This window comes from Hyaena hyaena, unplaced genomic scaffold, assembly GCF_003009895.1.
Source record: "Hyaena hyaena isolate Hyena2069 unplaced genomic scaffold, ASM300989v1 scaffold_641, whole genome shotgun sequence".
NCBI lineage: Eukaryota > Metazoa > Chordata > Mammalia > Carnivora > Hyaenidae > Hyaena > Hyaena hyaena.
In genome coordinates this window covers 83,625-108,022 of record NW_024081276.1, presented here as the reverse complement: position 1 = coordinate 108,022, position 24,398 = coordinate 83,625, and positions in this window count along the sequence as shown.

The window sequence follows — 24,398 nt, the reverse complement described above, 5'->3', positions numbered from 1 at the left end:
TCCCTCTCTCTCTGACCCTCCCCTGCTCACGCTCTCTCTCTCTCTCTCTCTCTCTCTCTCTCTCTCCTAGAAATAAATAAAAATATTAAAAAAAAAAAAAAAACAGAAGATGTGGTTTATCTATACCATGGAATAGTATATGGCAATGAATAAGAATGAAATCCGGCCATGTGTAGCAACATGGATGGACCTTGAGGGTGTTATGCTGAGTGAAATAAGTCAGGCAGAGAAGGACAAATACCATATGTTTGCATGTATAAGAGGATTAGGAGGAACTTAATGGAAGACCGTGGGGGAGAAGAAGAGGGGAAATAGTGAGGGAGCGGGAGAGAGGCAAACCATGAGAGACTCTTGAATGCGGAGAACAAACTGAGGACTGATGGGTGTTGGGGGAGAGATGGTCATGGAGGAGGGCACTTGTGGGGATGAACACTGGGTGTTATATGGAAACCAACTTGACAATAAACTATTTGTAAAAAAAAAAAAAAAAAAAGAGTTTTTCCTAAGCAACCTGGAAAGGGAAATGATTCGACCAAAGAGGTAAGAATCTTTCTAAATAAAGGCCTCGCTGTCTTAAACTTCAGTGCTAACACATTCAGGCATACAACAATGAGTCGATCAAGATATTAGCTTCAAGGTATAGCTGATCAAGATATAGGCCCAGATTAGGTAGGCAGCAAATGACAGTTCTCATTTAAACTGAAAATGTCTGGGCTCATTTGAGTGGCACCTTACATAATTACATAGATCTTGTGCTCATTTATGTGCTGATGTATCAGAAACATGAGGCTCAAAAAAGAAAATGGAATTTAAAATGTTATGAATATATGAACCCCCCACCCCCACCTCATCTCCTGCCCTGAGAAACAGTTAATGGGTAGAATCAAAACTAACTACTGACTGAGGGTTTCTATGAACTAAGTTCAAATGTATTTGTTGTGGATTTTGGCCAACCCATATAGACTGACAATATCCCAGTAAGGATGAAAGAAGACGTATTTTATTCTTATTTTTATTTTCTTATCTACCTGCCTTCATGTAGACACCACTGAGTGTCTTCTGTGATTGACAGTGGGTTCAACCACAAGAGCAAGAATCATTGTCAATACAGGTCTTGCTGTTTTAAAGTTTATTTATTTATTTATCTATCTATCATCTATCTATCTATCTATCTATCTATCTATCTATCTATCATCTATTTATTTATTTATTTATTTATTTAGAGAGACAGAGAGAGAGGGTGCAAGTGGAGTAGGGTCAGAGAGAGAGGGAGAGAGAATCCTAAGCAGGCTCTGCATTAGCAGCACACAGAGCGATGCAGGGCTTGAACTCGCAAATCACAAGATCATGACCTGAGCCACAACTGAGAGTTGGATGCTTAACCAACAAAGCCATCCAGGAGTCCCTAGGTCTTGCTGTTTTAATCTTTAATCTTTATCAATACCAAATACACATTCTAGGTACATGTTTTTCTTTGGATAGTTGTTTTAAGAATTAGGTATTAGCCTTTAAATTCAGTAAATGTGAGGTCATTCTTGGATAATCATGGTGCGCATTTCATTCTGAGAGCATGTTAAAAGTAAGGATCCTGAGAGCTTGGTATTAAGTTAATGTTAACCTCTGGGAATATCATTCTATGGAGAAAGAGTCTAGGTAGTAGTTTCTGAAGGAACCCAATCTACTGGACATTGATGACCCTTCTAGCTGGGACTGTGAAGAATACAAAGTTGAAGATAATTCATTTTAGACTTTAACTTCTTTTAGTTTTAACTCATACGGACAAGACAATTTGATTTCAGACTTTAATACCCACAGACATTAACATCTTTGGAAGTGAAGTGCAATGAGAAATAATCCCTGAACTTTAATTTCTCCTTGGGAATTTTATAATTAGAGGCAGTTTACATTCAAATTTAAGATATATCCATTTTTTTGGCATTTTATGATCTGAGTATCATATCTTTTTATCGTAGAATCTTAACACTTTTATTTCATTTCAGGCAAAACTGTTGATTTACTGTTTTGGGCAGTGTGGATGGATGTAAGTTAGGTAAGGCATATTTGAGAGCCTTTTGAGGACAAAATGTAAACTACAGAGTAGGGATTCTGGAAAGATGGGCCTCAGAAAGCAGTGGCTGCCATTCTTCTGTTCAATTGCCCCCTGATTAAAATCCCATGTCCAGCCATCTAGGAACCAAAGTATTCTTGGTGATAAAGGGCCTATTTTGCCCCCCTCTCCTCTTTGCCATTCCTTTGGCTTATTCCTTAATTGCTATGAATTTGGTAAAGAAAGGGTAATGCCATTTACAGCACAGCCACAGATCTCAACATTATTGTTCAGGTGGTAGTAACCTTCAAAACCAAATTAAACAATGAAGCAGCAACAAATATTCTTTAAAACTGACAAAAAGAAATTAGGCATAAGATATCACTTTACCAAAATGAGTTGAAAATGGAAGAATCAATGATTTGTAGTTATTTAAAAAGTACATTTTTACTTTTAAAAAATATACCTTAGGAGATCTGAGTTGTGGGCACTATCCCACTTTTGCTGGATCTTGGGGCCATAGAGTTGATTAACTGGAGCCTCATCCATAAAATAGGAATGATAGTATGTGACTGGGCTGAGGTCAGAGAATGGGGTCGAATTAAGGAATACTTGACATGAAAATCTGCAATTTGGTTATACATATATTATACTCATTAGAGCACATATCAGCATACATGGATATATTTTGTGTGTTATGTGGTGTAGCACTGTACATTAGAAGTAGAAATAGAATACCTAATTTAATTTTTTAGAAGCCATATGAAAAATAAAACAGAAAAATGTTAATCTAATAGACGATTTTATCAGAATATAACTTTCAATCTGCAATTAAAATAAGAAGTACAGTGATATTTTAGATAAGTTTTAAAATAAGTCTTTAAAATATGGTGTGGATGTTATACCTATAGCACATCTCAATTAAAAAATTTTTTTTTTATTTATTAATTTTGAGAGACGGAGAGAGACAGGCTTGAGCGGGGGAGGAGCAGACAGAGTGGGAGACACAGAATCTGAAGCACGCTCCAAGGTCGGAGCTGTCAGCACAGAGCCCGATGTGAGGCTCCAACCTATGGACAGTAAGATCATGACATGAGCCGAAGTTAGTCGCCCAATGGACTGAGCCACGCAGTCACCCCTAGCACATCTCAATTTGGACCAGACACACTGGAGTTGTTTAATAGCCACATGTGACTGGTGACTTGCATAGTGGACTGCACAGATAGAAAGTAATAAAGGCAGACTTTGAGGGAAATTATGGTTATTTGGAGCAACACAGTTAATATTCTAGGGTTTGTCTCATGGTTTAAAGATCCCATAGTCAATCATGATATGGCCAGATCATAAAACACTCATAAAATTTTAGATCTGGAAGGAATCTGAGATGTTGTCTGATTTAAGACTTTTTGTTTTAGTTTCAGGAACTGTATTCAAAAGAGGATGAGTGACCTACTAAGGCCACACATGAATTGACAGCAGTACTGGAACCTAAGGACACACCTCCTGTTTACAGTTGATGGCACATTCTGCAAGATGGTGCTGGAATGCTCCTTACTTTGAACTGGCTGCGAGTATTAACCCTGCTCCTGAGTGAGCAAAGAAGGGGGAAGTACCATGGGGTTTCCAACGTATGCTGGGTACCTTATTTATGTTCACATTTCTTAGCATTTTTGTACATGCTTTAATGACAAACTCCCATTTTAGAAATGGAGGAGTTGAGATTTTTCTCCTAAAACGTGTTATTCACCATTGCATATATTACAAGAAAGATAGCCTTGCCTCCTGCCCCTCTAAGTCAGACAAGATAAACGCTACGGATATTCTACAACTGAGTAGAAATACTTTTCATTCTTGGGTTTTAAAGTCTTCCTCTCGGTAACTTCAGTGCCCCATTACCATCAACCATTGCATTTCATTTATCCTGCAGATTCGATTTGCAGATTAAGAATTGCCGATTCTCTCTTCATTCTGAACTATGACTTTCACATACTGCGTTATGTTCAATGATCCAGATTTTAAAAGGTGGAAATTAAAACTCAACAAGGGAAAGTCATACACACTGTCTTTAACCTCGAGAGTTATAGTGATGTGTGACATAACATAGATTGTCAACATAGGCAGAACGTTGTAAGATGGATTTTGGGGTGAAATGTCTGATGGGATGGAGTGGCTATAATTGTGGGTTATGTGAATATAGTAAATGATACTCGGGTGGAGATATACAAGAGCTCTGAGTTGTAAGACAGATGGATTTCCTTACCTGGGCAAATCAAAGTGATTAAATTCCCAAATGACCAGGAGCCTCTTTTAATCAATACTGCAGTCTTCATGTGTGACCTTAGGCAAGTCACTTACCCATATGGTACCCAGTTTCCTAGCTTCAAAGTGGTGTTCATAATCTGTATTCAGGCAGATAATGTTTACAGAGATCTTTGAGATACTTGGATGAAAGGCTCCATTTACATGTAAAGTAGTGTTATTATTCAAATCCCCCCTCTACTGACTACTTTAAGGCAGGTGTATTACAGGAAAGCAAATGAGGAAGAAGAAAAGGAAAATTGGCCCCTTGAATGATGGAAATCTGATTATCCCAAATTGGCTCATTCTGCAGGGGAACATTGTACCACATTTATTAACCATTTTCAAAACAGACTTCACTTTGGATGAGCAAACAAGTGGAGGGAACATAGTCTTTTCCCATAATGTGAAACAAAATCTGAGATATGGATAAAGCCAGGAAAATTCTGAGCATAATACATACACCTAAAAATTGCTTCCACTATATGTACCTGGCTTCCATTGGTGTGCAGCATTGGGAAAATTTAGAAGATTCTGAACTCCACCAGGTTATAATACATCTGTCTACATGCATATTTACAACTAAGTTATCATTGACATATTGTCTTTATTAATTGAGATTCAATGATTCTTTGCCTAATTTTATTTTATTTTATTTTTTTAAAATTAACCTTTTAATTTATTATTGAGAGACAGAGAGAGGAAGAGCATGAGCATGGGAGGGGGAGAGAGAGGAGGAGACACAGAATCTGAAGGAAGCTCCAGGCTCTGAGCCGTCAGCACAGAGCCCAACGCGGTGCTCGAACTCACAACTGTGAGATCATGACATGAGCCGAAGTCGAACGCTTAACAGGCTGAGCCACCCAGGCTTCCCTCTTTGCCTAATTTTAAATCTTGCTGATTCATAATGAGATATGACCTAAATGGAAATACCTATGAAATAGAAAACAAAACTTTTGGGATATGCTTTAAAAACACATAAGAACAAAGAAGAAGAGATGAGTGGGGTGAATAAACACTATATTTGGTATCCTAAGACATGGGTTATGTTCAACGTTTTTCCAGAAAGATTTGCTGGGTAAGGCCCAAAGACTTTGAGACAACATCACATTTTGTCTCTATTTTAATCTCTAAAATAAAGGATTTCTAACCAGTATCTAAGATCTGCCTCAGGTCTTACATTCTGTAATTAACTTGCTTTTTTAACATCTTCATTGTTGCTGCTATGAATTTGTATCCTTCTCTTTTAATAACAATAACCTATGAGTCAGTACTACTCCCTACATTAGTGCAGATGTAGAAGCAGGCAGAGTTATATGACCCGGTCAAGGTCACACTAGGTAAGCTGCAGAAGGAAGAATTTTAACTAGCTCTAAGGGATTTCTCAGCATGAAATTTCCTCGCTATACTAGACTACTTCTTAAAAACAGCATTACTTTTCATATTTCTATTACGGGGTATGCCTACTTGATATCACTCACCTTGCCACTTACCTTTAACTGTTTTGAAACAAAGAAATATGTCCATGTGAAATTTGGTAGAATAGAAATTATTTCTTTGAGTAGCTTTTTGAAAAGATCCTGGGCTGCCTGAACAATTAATGATGAAATCAATGTCATCCTGCTAACCCCTAAAAGTGCCTGGCATTCTTTCTTGGTGACTAATTATTTTACAGACGGTGCTTTAATTGCAGGATGTGGGAGGTAGTTTCTATAAATGCTGAACATTACGAGGGGACATGATCTGCAAAACTCACATCATTAAACTTGCTACCAGGAATATGCATGCTTTGGGGACCATGGCATTTGTCAAAGAAACCCATGTGTTCTGTGGAGGGCAGGAGGCCAGACTCAGAAAGGCAGCCTGATAATTGCCTTTAATTATTTACTAGAAGGAAGATACTGGCGATCCAGGCCTTCTCCAGAGAGATATCTGTTCAGAGAACAGGATACATAAAATCACTGAATGAATGGAAATCGATGTCTAAAATAAATTCCCCTGCACAATTTTCAGGGAGTTTGCAGCCATCACTAAATAGAAGCTGAGGAAGCTGGCTGAAGATGGCCTGAATGGGAATTTTAGGAGGACTGTTCATCACTTGCCCACTGTTTGTCCCTCCCATGCTAACATAAGCTTTGTGAGGACATGAGCTTCCTTCCTCTCACTTTTTCCGAGTTGTCACATGGTACCTAGAGCACCATCTGGTTTATTGTATGCCATTAAATTTGTGAATAAAGGTCACTGGATGGAAAGACATGGACCTTGGTTCTAGACATCGATCCAAACCTGACTTGATAGGTGCCTAGGGGTAGTGTTTAAGACCTCAATCAAAATTTCAGTGAGACCATGGATATTTGTATGTGTAGTCTGTGGATTTCAGCATCTGAACAACAAGAGGAATGTTTAGGGAATTCTTCCCTACATGAACAAATTCAAGATATCTAGGAAGGGGGTCTTAGAATCTCACCTATGAATTTTTAAGCAGACCGAAGTTTCATGACTGAAATCAATGACCTGATTCTTTTGTTCATTAATCCATTTCCTTAGTCAACACATTTTTATTTCCTCACTTAGTCTATATTTACTGATGCCAGATATGTGCCAGGCACCTCTCTAAATACTGGGAAGTCCTGTCTATCTGGAGCAAAAGTCTTACTCATATGGAATTTACATTTTTGCTTGGAACACACACACACACACACACGCGCACACACACACACAAGCTGAACAAGTATGTATGCAGAATGGAGGGTGCTGATGTGCTTTGAAGACAAGGAAAATCTGAGCAAGAGACAAGTACTGCATCTGGGTGCTCTTTGATAGAGGCTGATCACTTTGTGAGATGATATTTGAGCAAAGAGGTTAGCTAGGAGGATATATAACTCACTGTTACAGGATGAGATGATGGAATATGCTAAGGTCCTTGACAGGATTGACTTGGCATGTTTGAGGAGCAACAAAAAAATGAGGGTAGCTGGTGAATAATAGGGAGGCAGGTGGGGGGTGGAGCTGGAGGAAGGGGCATATCTTGTAAGGCCAGAGTGAGGATTTGGATTTTACTCTAAATGAGAAGCTGTGGCCATTAGATATTTGTGAAGATGCTTAATCTAACAGGATACCCACCTTCTGCTATAGATGCCCTGATAACGCCTCCCTCGAATGTGAACGTGAAACCTAAATATGATGGATAGTCGCTACCATGAATAGGTAACATTATATGGCACAGACGATTTTAGAGAAGGAGATTATCCTCTGTGGGTCTGACCTGAGATTCGAAGTGAGAGAAATTTCCCTGTGGGCCCAGAGGAGGACAGAAGCTGCAGTGATGTCTACAGATGGAAGGAAGTGAATTTGGCCAACAATTTGGGTGTGCTTCAAAGAGAACCCTGAACGTCAGATTGAACCATAGCTCTAGTCAGGATCCTCATGGAGGCCCCTGAGCCTTCCAGCCTAGAGATCCCAGCTAAGCTGCTCCCAGACATGTAAGTTACAGAACTATGAGTTAATAATCTAATAAGTGGATGTTGTTTTAAGTTATGAGTGTGTGGTAATTATTGATGTTCAAAAGAAAACAAATGCAGAAGTAATCACAGAAGGCAAGAGCTTTGCATGGGGATGTGGCAGACCATGTCATTGTTTTAGAAGATTGTACAGGCTACCTTGAAGGGAATGGACTGCAGGCATGCAGGACAACTGTGGAATGGTGGGCAGGATGTCACAGCAGACCAGGGAACTATGCGGGTGGCTTTGATTAGGGTGCTGCTGGTGAAAGATATATGTAGTTGGGTTATTTTAGAGGTTAAGAGATGATTGGAACTGCTGATTTTTTGATGTAGGAAATTAAAAGAAAGATGAAAAAGAAAAGAAGGATGTGTCTCCCAAGGATATTGGCTGAGACAGTTGGAAGAAAAGAGGGAGACCTGATGTTCCAGAAAGGGAGACTGAAGTGAGAGTGGATGAGGAAGGGAAATCAAATGTTAATTTTGAGGCATGTTAAGATGAGATGCTCTTAGTTACATCTCAAATAGAAATGGCAAATTGGCCATTGGATATAGGAATTTAGATCTTAGAAGACAGACTAGATCTGAAAATATTAATGGATAAGTCCTTGGCATACAGTTTGTATTTAATGGCACAAAACGGAAATCACTGAGTGTTTGAACTGACACAAAAGAGAGACAAAATCTTCTGTCTGATCTCTCAGACGTTAGGCACTTCCTCCAACCCAGACATAACCAGTACTCCTGGCTCCTTTGAGATGTTGGTAATTCTGTCTCAAAGCTCCCAAGCAGACCGAGAAGGCATTCTAGAGGGGAAAAGGGGGTCCAGGAAAGCAGTGCATCTTTCACTCACAAAAGAAAGCATCTTAAAGAGGCAAAGATGTTGAAACTAACTACACACTGTTTAATTTAAATCTCTTGAGAGGCAGCTGTAGGATTTAACAAATAGAAGACTGGTGAGATCAGTTTCTTTGTCATGAGGGAGGCAGAAATTGGAAAGCAGTAGAAGAAGGAGCAAAAGGAAGGCAAAGACTACATGCAACATTGGGGGGAGCTTTCGAGAAGTTTGGGTATGAAAGAAAAAGTAGGGAGAATTTGGTAACTGGAATAAGATGTAGAAATATGGTAATTTAATTGAATTTATAAATAGGTAGGACCATGACCAGTTCCCACTGAAACCCACTTTGATGTTCACTGTTTTCTTTTGTACCCTCACAAATTTCCTTACAAAAATATAAGCAGATAAAAATATAAGTTAGCTTTGTAACCCTTATCTAAACAGAAGTTATGTTATTATTTATACAATTATGTTCCTTAATTTTTTCACTGCACGATATATCTTGGGAATCTTTCCAATGTCAGATCATAAAGAGCTTCCTTGTTTCTTACACAGCCTCATGCTATCTCATTATTCTATCAATTATTTAACCAATTCTCTATCGAAGGACCTCCTCAAATTCCCATTTTATTGTATTGCCAAAGGGCTACAATGGATAAACTTGCTCATGCATCATTTTGCACAAGTGTGCAATAAATCCCCAAAGTGGATTCCTAGAGCAAGAATGTGTCGTACTTGTTGTTATAGTTGATGTTGCTGATTTGTTCCTTTTGGTCATTTAAAAAAAACGGAAGTAAGTTGAATGAATTAATTATAGAAGGAAAGGCACCAGGAGAAAGTGAGAGAAAATAAAGAACTGAAAGAGATAGTAAGAAATCAGCTTCCCCTAAAGGAGGACATAGAATGAAAGCTAGAGGACTCACTCTGAAAGAAGAATCGGTCATTTCAGATCTTTGGCAAGAGGTCAGCAGAGTTATCATTCAGTATTTTGTCCTACATTTGTGGATTTTGAGGTTAGGTCATCTGTTGAAAATGAAAGTGTTATTGCTAGGATCAGAAGCATGAGCAAGGTGAAAAAAAATGATTGTTGAATTAGATACTTTGGAGAAAACAAGGGAAACACAAAATAATTTCTAGGCAGTGGTGTGGGACTAGCTGACATCAGAGAGTGTTGATGTTGCAGCGCAGAGTTGTTAATTCTTGCCTAAAATTGAACAGTTTTGAGGGGCTTGTAGTTATTATTTTTTTGCTCCTGGATGTATAGATTATTTCTCTTACCATAGATTGTGATAAGCAGTAAAGAGTTTAAAAATAAATATATCTTTCTATTTTAGGTATGACTAGATAGATAGATAGGTGTGTTATCATATATAATTTTTTAATTTTTTGAAGTTTTTCTTGAAATTCCAGCTAGTCAACATGCAATGTAATATTAGTTTCAGGTGTACAATTTAGTGATTCAACACTTCATAGAACACCTGGTGCTCATCACAAGTGCACTCTTAATCACCATCACCTATTTCACCCATCCACTGTTTACTGTATTTTTAAACCAAATTCCAATTGATAGAAAGAGGGACAATTTTCTAAGTTGTTACTGCCATACTAGAACTTCTTACTTTTAACACAAGTACCTGTTATCCACTAATCTATTATGTTTCATTACTTTTTTTTAAGATTTCTTTTATTTTTTATTATTTTTATTTATTTTAAGTTTTTATTTAAATTCCAGTTAACATAGTGTAATATTACTTTCAGGTGTACAATATAATGATTCAACACTTCCATACAATACCTGGTGCTCATCACAAGTGCCCCCCTTAATCCTGATCACCTAGATAACCCATTACCTTTCTCACACCCCTTGTGAAATAGAACACGGATGGAACAATAATGGATATAAATATGTTTTGAGTATGTATCATGTTCTACTTATATCAGTGCTATTAAAGTAACCAAACTATCCCTGGGATTTCCTCCTTTTAACACCGTTTAAGTCCCAAATACAGGAAAACGCTCAGTCTCCAGAAAATTGGAGCAACAGTCTGTAGTTTGTCACCCTTATGTTAGTTATCTTTAGTATAATTTAATTCAGTAAATGAATATTTAATGAGAGCACACCATGTGCTGGTCACTGAGGAAGCTATAAGCATAAATGGGTCGTGGGTGGGAGGGAGGAAAGAGTAGAGTGAGAGAGCACAGGCTACTGAGTCATATAGCTCAGGACTTGTAATTTTAGTTCGACCAGTTACCAACTAGCCGTCGTAGGCTCAGGGAAACCTCTTTCTCCGAGCCTCATTTCCCCATATGAAATAGGGCTATGATAACAATATTAATGCAGACAGTTTTGTTTTAATTAAATGCCACTGTGCTTCTTTGCCAGCACCTAAGTGGAAATTAGCTGCTACTCAAAACATCCCTGTTTATTTTCTCACCTCCTTCAGTAGCTGGAGGAGGAGGTCCAACTGACGAAGGGAAATATCAGGAGAAGGAGCAGAGGACAATTGAATTACACCTGTAGTGGACTAGAAAGTGGAGATGATTGTAAAAGACTTACTTCAGACCTGACTTGCGATCTTTGGTCAGTTATAGTTATCAAAATGGCATGATTCACGAACAGCCAAAATCTGTCTTCTAGTTCCCACTAGGATAGGATTAGGTGCACTATAAAGGAGACATCCTATCGAAAGGTCACATGGAAGGAGTTGAAAGAAGAGGAAGAAGCAAGAAGCAAGCATGTGTTTCAAAATGGTTTCCAATAAAGATAAACAAAGTGTGTTCCTCTGTGTGTGTGTGTGTGTGTGTGTGTCCAGGCAGTTTAATGACATCTCATACCTTTCTATTACATGCTCTAAGAATTCACTGGAGAGGGACTGATGAACACTGCTTTTTCCCAGAGGCTCTAAGTTGGGACTCTGGCAGCTGAAGGGTCCCTCAAAGGAATGAAGCAGCTCAGAAAAATGGCTCAGCTCCTGAGGTAGAATGCAGTTCACACTAGCAATACTTAGTGGTTTCTGGTGAACATTGAGGAAGCAATTTCAGGACGTTTGATTTTATGAGAAACACAGAAGAAGCAATGACACAAATCTCGAGGACAATACAAGGAGTCATTTTAATGTTTCTGATGAGTATGCATCCTCTCAAGGTGGTGAATGCATCCAGCCAAACTCCAAAAGAGGCAAAAAGTTACCTGTTGGCCACAAAGCCAAAAGGTTGAAGACTTCTGACTGCCATCCCTGGGAAGAATTTTTAGAGTCAGAACTGGTTCTGCTTTTTCAAAAAGTAAGCATATTTCATGGATAGATTTTAATAGGCCCCTTGAATGAATTATGATAAAATTCATTACAAAATTCAATTACAAAAGCTGAAAAAAATTCCATGGTTTGAATGCATGTAGAGAAAACCAGAATATTTCCAAACACAGAAGGTCCTCATGGGATTGCCTTTACCTACCTAGAGTGGGGAATAGATTTATTCCTAATGTGTATAACTATAACTGTACTAAGTGCTGGCAGACACTGGAGATACAGAGATAAAGATAGAGCCTGGTCCTTAGCAAGAAAACATTGCAGGAGACAGGCACAGATATAGAAAACAAATAATAAAATATCTCCGTTAATGCAGTTGAAATCTGTGCAAGATGGAGTCTGGCCCAAAGATGATGAAGGCATTAAATTCGTCAATAAAAAGTGAGACTTCTGAAAATGCACATATATTTTCCAAGGGGAACTGTTGGAGAGAATAATAATAATGAATATTTATATAATGTCAAAATGATACTCTATAAGTATATGATAAAATATAATATAATACAATATCTAATTATTTAACACTGGCCATGATTCAGCCACTATGCTAAACACTTTATGTGTTCTTGGGTCCATTGAAGCATGAAGAAGGCAAGGAGATGTTAGCTCAGGAATCTTAGGGAATGGCATTAATTCACCCTGACAGGCCTGGGGGCACATGTTCATGTGAGCGAAGGGCTGGTAGTAATAGATGAGCCTGCAGAAGAGACAGCAGAGAAATCATAAGTACATTACATTCATTGGTAGGAAGTTTGGAGTTTTCAAACAGCTCTATGGTCTCATGGTCAGCTACTAGAAGCGTCTAGGACTTGGTTACTGTGCTAAGGTCACATGTCAGGTACACATTTTTAAGACATAATTACTTAATTTTGAGGGATGGCAGAGAGAGAGAGGGAGACAGAGGATCTGAAGCAGGCTCTGCACTGACAGCAGAGAGTCCTATGTGGGACTCGAACTCACAAACCATGAGACCATGACCTGAGCTGAAGCCAGATGCTTAACCACCTGAGCCCCCAGGAGCTCATCCTTTGTAGTGTATCTGTGCCAGAAGAAGGTCAGAGTTCGGAAGTAGTATGCATTACATTATATGTGTTTGTATAACCTGAAAATATCTCCTTCCAAAGCAAATTTAGTTATAAGTATACTGGCAGAGTGAGCATAAAATATTTTTAATACAGAAATCATAAAGCCTGGCCTGATGGTAGTATTTAAATATCTTGAAACAGTTAATGGCTCCCATTACCTCCTTCCAGCCTGGAATGCAATATTCTCTGCAACCTTCCCTAATGTCAGTCTTCCAAGTACATTTTCTCCCACTAAATTGCTTCTCTCTCTCTCTCTCTCTCTCTCTCTCCCCCTTATCAGTTTCACTCTGGATTCTGACAATCTTCAGAATCTGCCTGGTGACCCGAGATGATTCCCTCCTTCAGAGTCTTTGCTCCAATACATCAACGAGTTTCCAACAGTGGTTTTGGGAATCTCTAGCTGTGTGGTTTTGGGTAAATGACAAAAATGCTTAAGGATTCACCTTTCTATGCTGTAAAATGGAAAGAGTACACCCTGCTGCACCGCCTTGCAGAGCAGCCCTTCTGTCATTCACCCGAATGATATCTTGTGGTCACATAGTGGGTCAGACGGTGTTTTAGGCATTGTGAGCAGCACTGACAAAGCAGACCAAGGTTTCCAGCTTGGTGGGTCCTATACCCTAGTGGGCAGGAAAGTAGAAATGAAAATGTAAGTTACAAAGCACCTTAGAGGACAATCAATGCTATCAGGAAAAATGTAGATGGTAGAAAAGAGTGTAGGGAAGGACAAAGAGTGAATATGCACACCGAACACCACATCATAAGGACAATAAATTACAAATGGTACCTAAATGCGATGACATATACCTGCTAAACTGGCATTCACATATGCCAAGCACCGCACTAAGCAGTTCAGATGTCTTACCTCACTCAATTCTCCCAACAAACCTAGACAGACATTCCTGTTGATACTACTATGTCATAAATGAGGACATGAATACATAGAGAAGGATAGGATTAAAATAGTTGTGAAAGGAATAATATGTATGCTAGTAGACGAGAAATAGTTAATCGTACTTTCCCACACTCATGTACGCCCTCCACACTAACACTCACATTAGCACACAAACCACACATACAAATAATGCTCCCTCAGAAATCCCAAAGAGTAGTTTAGACTATGCTTGATGTCATGTAATTTCATTTGGAAGCTGTTCTTTGTCCTAATGTTTTTCAGCTGGGAAATTCACAGCAGAGTGAAATCTCCTTAAAAAAATAACACAGGAGGGAAGATGGAGGAAAGCCAAACCTGTAGGCCTGGTCCATCCTAACATCGATCATGCCCATTCAAGCCTAAGAGGAAAAGGATCAGAGTAGGGCAGCTGGGATCTGGCCTCAGCATTCTGGTCCATTCTAGGTCAAGGTATTTATGGTTCTGTGGTTCTGTTTCCCCACGTGGAAACCCAACTCTAAGAATAGAGCCAGAGATGGGGCACCTGGGTGGCTTAGTCGGTTAAGCGTCCAACTTTCGCTTAGGTCATGATCACGCGGTTCGTGGGTTCGAGCCCCGCGTCGGGCTCTGTGCTGACTGCCAGCTCAGAGCCTGGAGCCTGTTTCAGANCAAAAAGTCGCTCTTACCAACTAGGAAAAAAAAAAAAAATAAAAAAAATAAAAAAAAAAAAAAAAAAAAAGAATAGAGCCAGAGAAAGGAAAAGCTTTCAGAAGAGTGGAGAAGGAGAAAAAGTGTAAGGGAATAAATTCAGTTAAGTTATAACATTTGCTTTCAAGAATAACTATATTCACAACCCTGAAAATGAGCTTTATTGAGGTCTCCAATTGCCTACGTTAGCTTTTATATGATACACATTATGATTGGAGACTTTTTCTTTTCCAATTTGAAAGGACTCTTACTGAAGGATATTGCCTGGAGAACTATGGCTAGTCATCAAGATCTGACCGTGATGCTAGTGATCTGGAAACGTCATTGATTTCCAGGGAAGTGTCCACTTTTTAGGCTAAAAAAAAGTCCGTAGTACAGCTGGCAATGTGTGGGCCTCAGAGGAATAACTCATTTTAACTTCTAACACAAGAAGCTTGTATATAAACCAAAACACCAGTGTGCCAATTTATATTAAGAATTGTAATGTATCAAGTGGGTATGAAATACTATTTATTGGCCAATGCATTTGTCTTCTGTTGGCAAGTCCATATCAGAAATAAAATTATAATTAAAATGTTTTTTTTTTAATGAGCATTGAGCCAGAGCAGAACCAATTAGTTTAATCAAAATGGGATGTGATTGAGTTGTGGTGGATTGCTGTGCCCATTTCTACCACATGGGCAGACTTGCTGCCATGGAAGGATTATTTATTGTCATAGAATGTGACATTCTGTCTCTGAGACAGTGTCGAAAACCAATAGGAACATTTGTCTCAGTGGCGCCCCCTTCAATAGTATTTCTATTGCTGTAGCCAATATTACCTTTCAGGCTTGGGGCGGGGGGGCGCTGTACGTTATAGAGATTTGTTAACACAAGTTTATTATTTACAAGTCATACAGCCTTTTAGAAATGCACATTTTAGAAGTGAATGTAGACTTTGGCAGACATTCCAAATGCAGAGTAAAGTCACTGGTAAATCAGTTACTATCACAGTCCCTTCCGTGGATGAGGAAACATGCTAAGAGATCAGTGAATGTCTCAGTTTTCCACTCCCCTGGAGATGGAGGCTGCCTTTGAAAAACGCAAGCTGGCCTTGCTCTGACTCTCCGCATTAGACCCCTCCTCTTTTCTTTGGGGCTCTGACATGCCGTGTTCTTTGCGTTGTTATGACAAATCAAGCAAGAACAGTGAAACAGTGGCTTTGATTGTTGGTGTTAAAAATCAGGAATCAATACCGGACTAATTTGTTTCATTAACGCATGCTATTTTTTATTAGTATCACCCAAATCCCAAGGCAAGTTGGAAGAGCTGTCTCTCTCCTTGTCTAGTCAATACGGCTCTACTGTTATGTAATCTTCACTTCCAGGAAGTGATCATTTCATGCTCCTGCAAAGTGGCGGCAGATTACATTCATTAGTACACTCTCCTCGAGTCAGCCCCTAACCTCCTGAGAGACTGCAGTCAGGTGGGTGGTAGCTGACCTACTCTTCTTTGAAATCAACCCATGATTGGCAGGTCAGGAAGATGCCTGGCATGCGGCTCACCAGGTTCCCAGAATAGCTGCCTTCAGAATGGAGGTTTTTTCCTCTTCTTTCTTTTTTGGATACTCATGGCTTCCTTCCATTTCAGAATCAGAGCAAACCACTGCACTTCATTAGTGCCACAAGTGTCTCTCTGTTTAACTATTGCATAGTTTCCTTGGGAAATGCACTCAATGCAAACCGTGACCCTCTTCAGTCTGACAACTCAATTTTATTAAGCAACATGATTGGATCCATACATAAAATAAAGCCTTGAATCTCTTCTATGTAACTGAGAAGTATACAGTAACATATTGCAAGATGTTACAGTTGAAAAAAATAATTGAGACTAACTTCCCTTTCTTTACAGATAAAGATAATGAGACCCCAGGGCAGAGAGATTTGTTCAAAATGTCTCCATAAGAAAGTGGCAGAATCAGATAGAAAAATAACAAATATTAAATTCAGGTGTCTAAAACTACCCAATGAACACTTATTGGTATTTTGGAAGAAAGTTTGTGTTCACTAATTTTTACTCAGAAGCTTACTTTAGAGGGTCAAAGTCCTTGATATCTGATCATAACTGCTTGCAGAAACATGTCTTTTTTTAAAGGAATGAAATAATTCTGAATTCTGAAATGTTTATTCGTCACAAATTCTTTCACTCCACAATGGTCTTAGCAGGAAGTGTTGTTTCAAAATGGATTAAGAATAAAATGAAACCTTCAAGAACACAAGAGAGCTCTGTACTGGGAGGTGGGGGAGGTGCGGAGGAAGGGATAAGTTGGATGGAGTGAAGGAGATAAAATGCTCTACAGTGACCTCCATGATTCACTTACATTTACTTCCAAAAAGCTGCTCAGGTAAATGGCAAGAGAGTTCTGGAATTAAATTCTAATTAAGTAAAAGCTCATGCCCTTTTAGAGTCAAATGGGTGTAAATCAAGTCGTGGCATGTTTATCTTGGGCCATTTCTGTCATGGGTCTTTTTTTTTTCCTCTCTCAACTCTTGCTTTGCCTCTGAACTTCTAATAGAGTTGCCCATACCCTCCAGTTTCTGTGTCTAGGTTTCCCTTTTCACTTCTTTCAATCAAATTTGGTTTCTACTTTCTCTACTCTACCTCGAATGTCAAGGACTGTAATAATTTCCAGGCTGTTGATCAAAGGACCCTCATTGCTTCCCACTTGGGGTCTCAGTGATTTTATGCATGTGGCAGACAGTCTTTCATGAACTCTATCTTTCTCTAGCTTTAAAGCCACATGATTTCTTCCCTATATTTACCAGTTGCTCTTCAGTCTCCTTTCCTGGTTCATTCTCCTTCATTCCATATTAGATGAAAAATTTCTTTAGTGTTGCTTTTAGACCCATTTCTCATGCTATAGTCTTGCTTGGGAAATGCTCTTAGCCCACGTGTTTTGATTTGCATATTTTTGTTGTGATGATTCCCAAATGTACATCATCAGATCTAGGTACACCTGATTCCTAAAGCCCACATCCCCTCTATGAACCTATGTTGGAAGATCGGAGTCACTAGATGTGGATACAGGTGGCGAGAAGAATGAGCTCATGCAGGTCTCAGAAGCCAGGGTGAGAAGTTCTGAGTGTATCACTGGGACAGGGAATGTCAGGGAACTCACACTGAGCAGGGTATTGTCTGGGATGTGAGTGGCCAGGCCATTGAGTGAGTGTAAAGGGATTGGTTTTGAGCTTAGTTTTTAATCAAGAAGGCAGAACTTGTGACAGCCCATGGCCCATAAGAATGAGAATTTGAAAGACTAGTGCACAAATTCTCAAGGCAGGCTCTTCAGCTTGAGTGAGTTGAGATCTTGGTTCCAGAGTGCTGCCTGGGTGACTTTGGTGTTCTCCAGTGGAGCTCCTCATCCAGCAAAAGGGCATAATTAACTTGGATTAGAGGTGCAGACGCAGCAAAATCACTCAAAGATTACTCCTTAGACTTCTAGATCCATCTTTCATTTTACCACTTCCATTTGGATCGAGCCTTTGTCATAATATTTATTTTTCATAACTTATGATATTTATCTATGTCCATTCTCATGACTGAAGTAGGAGATATTTTGGAGGGAAAGGACATTTTATTTACAATTTTATTAATAAAACAATTCTTAATATGGCCATTAATACTCTAAATTGGATGGATGATGAGTGTCATTGGGGTGGGCATCTCCATCATGTCCAGGCTAGGATGCAAGGTGGGATTCAAAGTGTTCTATTGTATGCTTGGAGAAGAGGCAAATATCTGTTTCTATAAAACTTAATCCTAATGTAAAATTTAATGAATGCTTACAAGTGCTTATGTACATTATCTATCAGCTAATAGCTCTCATGTGAATTAGGTATTTTATCTCTGGTTAGTAGAGGTTCAGAGAGATTAAGTGACATAAACTGGCTATAATTCTGGGTAGCTCTTGAGTCTATGTTCCTTCCACTCAGCAATGATTGAGTACTCAGGCTAGGCAAAGCTTGTGCTAGAAAAACCAACTTACCACAAGAAGGCTCATTCTTCACTCATACAAAGTCCACTGTGGATAGAGCAGAGCTCCATGGTGACTGTGTTCCATGTGATGACTCACAGATACAGGCTACTTCTGGGACATGTGTCTACCATCTTGGTACACAGGCACCAGCCAATGCCCAGAGGAAAAAAAGAAACAAGAGTATGATGAGGACCTTCTGCCTCTACCCATGTTAAGGCAGGTCACTTTCTATTCACACAATATAGCCAGAACTAATCACAGAACTCTGCCTACCTACAAAGGGCTGATCAATTGTTCCTTTGTGTGACCAGTTGGAAAGAACATCAAAAGAGACTGAGCAAAGCTACATAGCATTGTGTCTCCCCTATCTAATGTAATATTAAGTTACAAGAACTGACTTTATGGGAATATGATCATTGGAGATTTAGGAGGCTAAGCAGGTAATTGAACAATAATTAAATAAAGCATTATTGAATATATGTGTGGTTGGCTCTGCTTTCCATGCTGGATAATCAGCGGTGAACAAAGCATAGGCGTTCACTGAAGTCATGGAGTCTGCATGGCAAAATGAGAGACAAACACACAGAAAACCCTCTAATGTAATAACTTTTTTAAGTTGAAGAGATATTATTAGATGCTTGCAGAGAATCCTCATAGCTTTATGTGACAGAGAGTTTCTCAATAGCTAATTTACAGATTAAGAAGTTGGCGATATTTTCTCTGAGGAAATGATATTTACGCAGAAATCTGAATGACATGAAGGCACAACCTCGTGAAGTTGGGAGGAGAGATATTCTAGATAGAAAATTTTAGCCCAAAGTCTTTGCTGCAGAAATGGACTCTAGGTGGCAACAGAACAGGAAGTAGGTCGTTGTGGGTGCGGCAGAGTGACAGAGGAGAACCATGTTATTAGACAACTTGGGACTAGGGAGGGATCAACTCATGTAGGTTTCTTAAGGCAGGAGGAAGAATGTTGAGTCTTACTCAAATTGGGTAGTCTTGCTACTCCTGTTGGAGAGTACTAAGCAGCAGAATGGCATGATCTGCTTTATACTGATGACTGGCATAGCATAGTCTTCAGGGCTTGTGTATTCCTGAACCCCGAAAATAGAAGCGGCAATGACAGACATTTGTGTGAGAACCAAAGGCAATATCGGAATTGAAAGGTGCTAAGCTCCACTTGCTTTCAATGGGACTGTCAGAGAAATACATTGTTACTGAAAAATGCCAGTGTTGGCAAAATCTAGTCTTATCTGAAACTCTAAAAGGAAACCGCAGGTGTGTAAAATGCGACCCTAGTGTTCGCAAACTCAAGTCACCTCAGCTGGCATTTAAACAGGTGGTAGGTACACTTCTGACTATCAGTCTGATGTGGGAAGAGTCTCAGAATGCTTTCAAGATTGAGTCAAAGCAAGTCAAGGTCATGGTGATGACTGAGGCCCTGTAGGCCCAGCCTTGGAACAAGATGGGGAGAGGAAATACAAGTGGGAGGCATTTGGGGGAAACGTTTTCATGATGCTCGGAAGTGGCAACGTCAGCCAACAGAGGCAGATGGAAACTACTTCACCACTTGGGCTGTCAGAACTGCCTCATGAGACGAGCGCCTGCTGCAGATGATTTTTATGTAGATGTATGCGGTGATGCAAGAAGTAAAATGGTTTCAGGATATTTATTTCAAAACTCGTTTCCCAGAGCCCAAAAGTTCAAAGGCAGTGCCACAGGAGCTGGTGTGGCTGTAAAGAATAAGGGGAAGAAGTCACATGCCTAAACACAGGCGTCCTTTGCTCTGTCATCTGAAGCTGTGCCTCAAGTATCACGTATTAAAAATATTGGGGCTCCACAAGGAGTTTCGCTTGGAAGAAATATTCACACTGATAAAAAGCATATTTTGAATGCAAGGAAAGCAAATTTAGAAATGTAAGGTAGGAAGCCATATAAATAACATACATCTATGTGATATTTTATTCTACTTGATTTAATCCTCATACATTTTAGAAATAACTACTCCCAACCCCAATCAGCTGTTGTTCAAGGTCACATAGCCAGGTAAACTGTCAAGATAGAATTTAAAATTGGTTCTCTGGGGGCACTTGAGGGCTGAATCAATGGAGCATCTGACTTCGGCTCAGGTCATGATCTTAGGGTCTGTGAGTTCGAGCCCTGCATCGGGCTCTGGGCTGACAGCTCAGAGCCTAAAGCCTGCTTCAGATTCTGTGTCTCCTTCTCTCTCTACTCTCCCCCACTCACGCTCTATCTTTCTCTGTCTCTCAAAAGTAAATAAACGTTAAAATTAAAAGAAAAAATAGAATTGGGTCTCTGGTCACAAAAACCATACATCATTTTTTAAATTTCATTATTTTGTTACGTCACTCATGATGAACTCTAAATTTCCATTCACTAACTTTGTGATATCCATTAGATTCCAACCTTGTGAATCATCTGTTAAAGAGACGTATAGGTCAAACTGTAAAACCAGTTGCAGTATTTTAGGCTCATGTTAATGCAATATGTTTAGAGGAAGCCAAACAACGTGCCAGACGCTTTTACGTACCCTGACTCATTGAATAACCACAGAAACCTTATGATGAGGCTGATGATGTTCTATTGCACAGATAGGGACATTGGGTATAGAAAAGAGAGATTAATCATTTGAGCCCAAACAGCCAGGAGCGCACAGAGCTGCTGATAGATATTCTGACCTGGGTCTCATTGCATGCATGTGAACAGACCTTTGACTGCTTATCATGTATTTATTTACCGTGTATTTAAAGGGTTGAACATCATAAAGCTAATAAGCACTTATGTTATATGCTTCTATACTGACAAATATACCTTTAAAAAAACATGTATAGTTTCTTTATAATCGGGCATCAATAAGAGTCCAATATCAAAAAAGACCAAATTTTATTGTTATTGTGCATGTCTTGGTATTGTATTGATGGGAAGATAATATTTGGATGATTTGATTAAATAAATAAAAAATTAACCAATAAATTATTATATATTTATTTCATAATTTATTTAATTATCTTTATTTCAGTAATATTACCATGTTGTATAATCACAAGTTTTACATATTTTTCATTTTGCCAGTAATTTCATGGCTGACTAAAAATAAAATGAAAAATTCATTCAAAGGTTAATAAACTTTACCAAATTTTCGTCTGAAATGTAAATTTTAATATGTATAAAATATAAACATTACAATTGCTTTATATCTATTACTAAACAATATTTTTCTTTGGAAATATTCTAACTGGTCCACAAAACTAAAAGCTTAAATGAAAATTGAGATAATTTAGGTTATTTTCATATCAAATTCATTCTAATAAAGTTAGTAGTGCTTTAATTTTAAATTCATTGGTAATGAAGATTTTTAAACAGAACTTTTAAATTCTAGCATTCGGTGTGCATTTAGTTACCAAATTAAAGAATTAATATCATCCTTTATATATCTTATTTCTTTTTTAAATGTTTATTTTATTTTGAGAGAGTGAGAGAGAGAGATAAAGTGTGAGCAGGGGAGAGGGATCGAGAGATAAAGGGAAAGAGAATCTGAAACAGGCTCCATGCTGTCAGCACAGAGCCCAACATGGGGCTCAATCTCAGGGACTGTAAGATCATCTCCTGAGCCAAAGACAAGAGTCAATCACTTAAACAGCTGAGACATCACAGTGCTCCTACACCTTATCTCTAAAGCAATGAGTATATAAATGTAAGAGGGATATGAAATATTTATGATTGCAGAATACTCCTTAGTTGATGTTAGTGGCTACCATATGCAAATCCCAAAGGCTAGAGTTTTACAGAGCACTTCCCTGCACAGTGCTAATTGCAAAAATGAATATTCAGATATTTAGAGTGAAGGTCCCACTGGGCTGGTCCTGAATTCCAGCTTATTGGGACGCCCTTGCATTAATAATTAATAAGTAAATAAATAAATAAATATTTCTGTACGTATGTATGCATGTGTGCATGATATTAGTGAGAGCCTAATGCTTGAGTCAACAAACTTTCTCTGCAAACCATCAAATAGTACCTATCTTTGTTTTTGTGGGCCACGTGGTCTCTATTACATGGTGCAGAAGCCACCATGGACAGTATGAGGACAAACAAGTGCATCCTTGTTTGGCCCACAGCAGGCTGACCTGTGTTATATAGTATGTTGACCCCTGCACTAAGATGGGATCCTAAAACGAACTCTAGTTTTCCTACATCCAACAGGGTCACTGCATGTGTTATGCCCTGTAAACAAGGAGGAGATTCATAGATATAAGCCAATTAAATAGCTGGTTGGAGCAATTCTTATTTCATTGAGTTGCTATTTGAAAGCAGAGATCAGTGACAAATCTGCTTTGCATAATTGCCTTTTATTAGATAGACAGTTTGGTCAAATTTTGTACACATTGGACTTATTGTTAACTGAGAAAATTTGTATCAGTATTAGATGACCAGATGTTCTCTGATTCTGCTCTGGTAGCCCTTCTGCTTAAATGCCTGTTTATTTTTATTTGGTTTCTTTGTTGATCCTGGGGTCAGGAAGACTTCTGACTTTGAAACATGTCCTCTGGTCTCAGAACAGTGATAATAATATTCACACCACCACCACTAATAAGAGTTCAAAACCAACAAATGATCAGGAGGTGCTCACTATGAGTCATGCATATGGTAACTCATGTAGTCAGAGAAAGGATGATTTGTAATCTTCTAGTGAAAATAGAATTCACAGCTTCTCAGTAGACCTCTCTGTGAAATATGGGGCACAGTGAAGACAGATGAACAGGGTCCAATTACCCAGTTAATATTTGTTAGCTATATACCTTCTGTTTACTTTCCTGCAAGAAGGGGGACATAAGAACAACTTGAATGTTGTACAAGATGAGTTGAGCTTTGTAAGACACATCTTTAAAAAATGCAGGGACTGCATCCCTATTAACTAAGATACAATATTTTCAGTCTTTATATCAACATTCCAGTAGACCAGAGATAATATCTTTAATAATTTCCTAAATGTGCCTCCTCCCACCCCGGTCTCTCTAGTACTGAGAATCACTGGTTATAGGAAAAGCAAGATATAACCCATCCAGGGGCCTCAGGATCCTAGAACCCAACACTCTTACTTAACACTTCAAGCAACACACTGTGTACTTTTTTTTGTTAAAGTGCAATTTGTTTCCTGCATTGTTTTAAAAATGTGGCCTTTCAAGACGTTTTGGCATTAGCTTGCAGCACGTACTTACACTGGGAGTTAATATATGTTAAATCGGTTCCAAGTTTGGAAACAATCCTTGCTGATTTGAAGGTAATATATGGTGCTTGTCACTGGAAATGTGTGTGCAGGTGCACTGTATGCCGACAATGTGCAATTGGCATTAACATTAATCACGGATTTGAATTTGGCAGATGCTAGATTTTATAGCAAGTATAATCTAGTAGTACTGCAAAAGGCAGTTATAAAACTTCTCATTTTTTTCTGAGTGACGAATTAGAATGTAATTAGAATCACAAGCGTGAGGATGTGTGTGTGTGTCTGTGTGTGTGTTTGTGTGTGTGTTAAATTTAACTTTTCTCTTTGTCTCCTTATAGTGCTCCTATCATTCAGTACTAGCACCTTAAATTTACAGTTTTCTTTCCATATCTGGAATTGGAATATATTTTCCATCCTTGAACAGATTGCTTAAATAATCACAATACTGGGAGCTCCTTA